Source organism: Anabrus simplex, chromosome 5 (genome assembly GCF_040414725.1).
Source record: "Anabrus simplex isolate iqAnaSimp1 chromosome 5, ASM4041472v1, whole genome shotgun sequence".
NCBI lineage: Eukaryota > Metazoa > Arthropoda > Insecta > Orthoptera > Tettigoniidae > Anabrus > Anabrus simplex.
In genome coordinates this window covers 76,738,267-76,744,266 of record NC_090269.1, presented here as the reverse complement: position 1 = coordinate 76,744,266, position 6,000 = coordinate 76,738,267, and positions in this window count along the sequence as shown.

Here is a 6,000-nt window from a genome sequence, read left to right as displayed (position 1 = left end):
GTTTAATGAACACTGTAAACCATCATTGAACCGGCTCCATGGCTGAATGGTAAGCAAGCTGGCCTTTGGTCCAGAGGGTCCCGGGTTCGATTCCTGGCCGGGTTGTAGATTTTAACCTTAAGTGGTTAATTCCCTTGGCTCGGGGACTGGGTGTTTGTGCTGTTTCCAACATTCCTGCAACTCTCACACCCCACATAAGACTATCCTCCACCACAATAATACGCAGTTACCTGCACATGGCAGATGCCGCCCACCCTCATCGGAGGGTCTGCCAAACAAGGGCTGCACCCGGTTAGAAATAGCCATACGAAATTATTAATTAAACCATCATTGAAGACTTTGACACGGATATTGACTTTCGAGGTGGAACGGCCATACTTCAATACTAAACCTCTAACATGCATTACGGATGTTGGCATCGTCGCTGAAGCAGTTAAGGGCTAGAGCACAAGGTGTGTGTGTGTGTGTGTGTGTGTGTGTGTGTGTGTGTGTGTGTGTGTGTGTGTGTGTGTGTGTGAATGTCGGCGGAATAGTGTTTGGAGTCCAGCATGCGGCAAATTCTTTGAACGACAGAGGTGCTCCGTTTTATCGGAGATACAATAATAATCATATATTTTTGTTACAGGTTTTAAGGGGTGTGCTCTTATTTGGCATCTTCTCCCTAAAGAATGGTTGGGAGAAGGGTAGGGAAGGAAATTGGCCTTGATCTTTTATTAATATATCGTACCGGCATTTACCTGGTGGTGAAAATGGGAAACCGAGGAAATCCATGGATGGATGACCAGCACGGGATTCGATTCTAAAACCTTCCGTATTCAACGCACACAAATAAAAATCCTCAATGATCAGGTCACATCACAGCACTTATTCATTTCCTCACGCTGTATTCCTATGAAGAGTACGTTAAATTGTTGCTAATTTATGGAGAAAGTAGGGACGAATTAATATGTAATGCCACGTACTCCGCTCCATAATGGTAAAAGGTTAAATGTACACTGTAAAGCATTATTGAAGACTTTGACACGGATATTAACTTTCGATGCGGAACGGCCATACTTTAAGTAGTAACCCTTTAGCATCCTTATAGTCCTTCGAAGTCTTTGTGGGTAAGTCGATTAAGAGCCATTGACACAAGGTGTCTGAATACCGGTAATGTAGTGGCTCGATTCCAACCTTATGCATGTTTTTATGTTGTACTTTTGGCCGACATATCTTGCCCCATTTTAACGGGCATACAATGTTTCTGCACACTTACCAGGTCACATCACAGCACGTATTCATTCACTCACGATGTATTTCGGAGACGAGTACGTTGATATGTTGCTCATTTATGGGGAAACAAGTCAGAACGCAGTCCAGTCGCAACATCTCTATCACGACCGTTTTCCTGAGAGAGGACTGCCAACTACCAATATGTTCCGAGACCTTGGACGAAGATTACGATCAACTGGGACACTTGGAAGGGTGCCTTCCGTTAGAGATGCTCCTATAACGCCTGGTCCAAACGAAGAGGCTGTTTTGTACGCTGTCCAGGACAACACACATATCAGTACATGGACACTTGCAAAACAGACTAACATCAGCCGATCAACAGTTATGCGTATAGTGAATAACAATAACCAATAACGCAACCTTTTTGTCAAGAGTCCTGTTTTCAGACAAATCACGATTTCACAAAAATGGCGTCATGAATATGCAATATGTACTATCGGAGCGCGGAGAATCCCCATTGGGTAAGACAGGGCCCATTTCAAGTGCAGTTGGCAGTAAACGTCTGGTGTGGGATCTTGAGTGACGATGTGATCGGACCATATTTCTCGAAGGGCGTCTAATGGGAACACGGTACTTTCATTTTATTCATATCCAAATAAATGGATAGGAAGGGGAGTACCCGTTCACTGGCCCGCCAGATCACCTGATATAATGCCACTTGACTTCTTCCTGTGCGGTCACTTGAAGCAGGTAGTGCATGCACAGGAGCCTGGTCAATTCGGCAACTGATCATCGAGGCATGCCAAGCTGTTACACCTCACATGTTACAACGTGCAAGAATGTCTTTACAACGCCATGCTGAAATCTGCATAAATCAAGGTGGTCAACATTTCGAACACTTGTTACACTGAATATGCAGGCTACCCTACTTCCTACCTACATACCAGTATGTCGTAGTCCAACCTGGCTACGTAACATCGGTTAAAAACGGCCCTTTTCAGGACCAAATTAAAATTCACTCTATGGAACAGAATGATATGTGGTCATATTACAGTCACTGTAAACGGCGTTGACAAAAAAAAAAAAACACAGGTGTACCAGCCTGTGAATCGAACTTACTCCTAGACAGCTTGGCTGATGCAACAGCAGTGATGCGTGATATAGCCACCTTCGATCCTGTGAGCCATAGTACATAGCTAGCACGTTGTAGTCTTTATACACACTTCCTGTCCAAACGCAAGAGAGAGTTATTCGCAGCTGTGATCATTTTATACATACATTGTAGTTTATGTAATAGAAATAACACTGCCGCTAATGGCTTTTTCCATACTTAATTATTGTGATATTGTAATGATAGATGCCACCATGGAACAAACATTAAAATTACAGAGGGCAATGAACTCATGCATTAGGTTTATATTTTCAATTAAATTTTCAACTCATATCTCCCCCTATTATGAAATTCTCTCCTGGTTAAAAATCGATAAACTACGACATCTTCACATTGCAACTCTCGTATTTCGTCTGTTGAATGAATATAAACCCCAGTATTTATCCTCAAAGTTTAATTTACTCTCCTCCTCTCATGAACATACCGCACGATTGACTACTACACTCTCAATTCCTGTGCATCGCTCATCTTCATTTAACCGCTCCCTTCAAGGGTCTGGTGCAAGGCTATGGAATTCCCTTCCAGTTAGTGTTAGGAATTGCACTTCCTTAGCTTCTTTCAAGCGGTCTTGCCGAGATCACCTATTAAATTTATAACCAGCTTGTATGAATGGCAGTATGAATGGAAGAATGAATGAGGTTAGGATTTATATTTTGTTATATTATTTCACTATTCTGTTTTATGAAGTTTATTAGATATGTGGTTAAGTGTAAGAGAGGACCGTGAGCCTTAACTTCGCCACAAATGAAGGCATGAAATAAATAAATAAATAAATAAATAAATAAATAAATAAATAAATAAATAAATAAATAAATAAATAAATAAATAAATATTCTCGAGCATTACATAAACGGTATAGTTGTACTAAGGCCATAAAGAAGCAGGTACTAATGTTTTTCGGATGACTATGATATACGCGTTAGTTGGGTTACCTACCTCCGAAAAAATAAGGGGCTGGTGAAACACCCGGTTTATAAATTTACAGTTTGCTTTACGTCGTACCGACACAGATAGGTCTTATGGCGATGCGATAGGAAATGCCTAAGTGTGGGAAGGAAGCGGCCATGGCCTTAATTAAGGTTCAGTCCCACCATTTGTCTGGTATAAAAACGGGAAACCATCGAAACCATCTTCAGGGCTACAGACAGTGGGATTCGAACCGACTATCACCCGGATGCCAGCTCACAGCCACGCGGTCCTAACGGTTGAAATGAAGGCGAGTCAAACTGCTATGGCCAATGTATTGAAATTATCCCGGTATTTGCTTAGAAGGTAAAATAGGAAACCACAGAAAATCACTCACAGAACAGCTAAGGGTGAGGTTGGAATCCACGCGCCTCGCGAATACAGAGTTTGGTTCCATTGCCGTAGCGCATTTACACACGTGGCCACTCCGCTCGATAGAGTGATTTCAAAAATACTGATCTTAAAACCGATGGAAAGAAGAAGAATGAAAATATTTTTTGCTCAGTTATATACAAGATAGGTGGTCTTAATGACTGAGTGACTCCACCTTTACAATACAGTAAAATATTATACCATTTTAACTTTATTTTTTTAAAAGGGACGTTTCGTCTGTTCTTTGTGAGACATCTTCAGCCTAAAATATTACGTTAAACATATTACATTCTTAACAATAAAAACAATGACATATTCTTTAAAAGAGTCAAGATAACTCAATCTGTCATATGGTAACACAGTTTTAAAACAGTTCGTGTTCTTAAAAATTGTCTTAAGACCAATTACTGACTAGTGAAAGTTCCATTGAGTTTTGATACTCAAAATCAAATTAATATGATCATCACAGCGTTCTAAAATGGGAATTAAATCTTGAAATTAGGTCGATGTCATCTCTAGTTGGAATCTTGAATACGTATATGCCTGGTTAAACAGGGCTTGTTTATTTTAGGTGGAATTACTCAATATGTTGGATTATGTAGCCGGACAATTCAAGCAACCCACATATTATTGGTGTATGAAAGATTTCTCCGCCTTGTTTATCTCTCTGTCTTGCCCGACCGGCTCGTGTGTGGCTCTGTGTGGGACAGTTATATACTGAAAAATAAATTGCCAGTTATGGGAAAATAGTTATCAGCCAAACTAATATGTCAGATTCTTTTCGGTAAGGCACGCGTGAACGTTCAACGTTTGCGCAAAATACAAGAGAGCTCAGGGTTTATTCGTCGGCTCCTCTTTCGTATCGTAAATTGGCATTGCTTCCACTTGCTTGTGACAGGCTTCTCACTTCCGTCCTCCCTATCCGATCTCTCTTGATCAACACTTGTTCTCTCACGACGATGTCTTTCATTTTCACGCCCTTCACGGTTCTTCCCATTTTCTGCCGTGTATTTTTTGAATTTGCTTTACTTCGCACCGACACACATAGGTCTACTTTTACGGTTTTCGGAGACGCCGAAATTTTGTCCTGCGGGAGTTCTTTAACATGGTAAATCTACCGACGCAAAGAAGACGTATTTGAGCACCTTCAAATACCACCGGACTGAGCCAGCATCGAACCTGCCAAGTTGGGGTCAGAAGATCAGCGCTCTACCGTCCGATCTACTCAGCCCGGTACACACAGGTCTTATGGCGACGTTAGGATAGCAAAGGGTTAGGAGCGGGTAGGAAGCGGCCGTGGCCTTAATTGACGTACAGCCTGGTGTGAAAAGGGAAAACCACGGAAAACCATCTTCAGGGCTACCGACAGTGGGATTCGAAACCACTATCTCTTGAATACAAGCTGACAGCTACGTGCCCCAAACCACACGGCCACTCGCTCAGTCTTTCCCGTTTCTGTCATTAAGGAATTTTTCTTTTTTCCCCATCTGATTAGCGTATGATTTCACTTTGAACTAATCTCATGCTCTGAGACACAAATCACTCAACTACCCACTCTAACTGAAAGAATTCTACAAACTCAATCTTCCTCTTCGTTTTTCTACCACTTTTCGCACACCCGTGGGGTCGAGGGTGCAAACTGTGTCGCACATGAGGATTTGGCCCTGATTTACGGTCAGATGCCCTTCCTGACGTCAACCCTATATGGAGGGATGTAATCACTATAGCGTGTTTCTGTGGTAGTTGGTAGTGCAGTGTGTTGTGTGAATATGAAGAGGAAAGTGTTGGGGCAAACACAAATACACAGTCCCCGGGCCAGAAGAATTAATCCGAGGCGATTACAATTTCCGATCCGGTCGGAAATCGAATCCGGGCCTCAACGCTGACCATTCAGCTAGTGAGTAGGACAATTCTACAAACTCAATCTTTCAGCCTCTTCGTCAATGGGTTTTCAGTGGCCTCGTGTTTGCATCCAGAGGTACCTTGTCGAAGAACACAGCCACTATCCTTCAAAATTTAAAAATTCCTTTTAATGACTTAGACAAAATCTTATTACAGATCACTGGCCGAGTTGGCCATGCGGTTAGGGGACGCGCAGCTCTGAGTTTGCATCCGGGAGATAGAGGGTTCGAACCCCACTGTCGACAGCCCTGAAGATGGTTTTCCGTGGTTTCCCATTTTCACACCAGGAAAATGCTGGGGCTGTACCTTCATTAAGGCCACACCCGCTTCCTTCCCATTCCTACGCCTTTTCTATCCCATCGTCGCCATAAGACCTA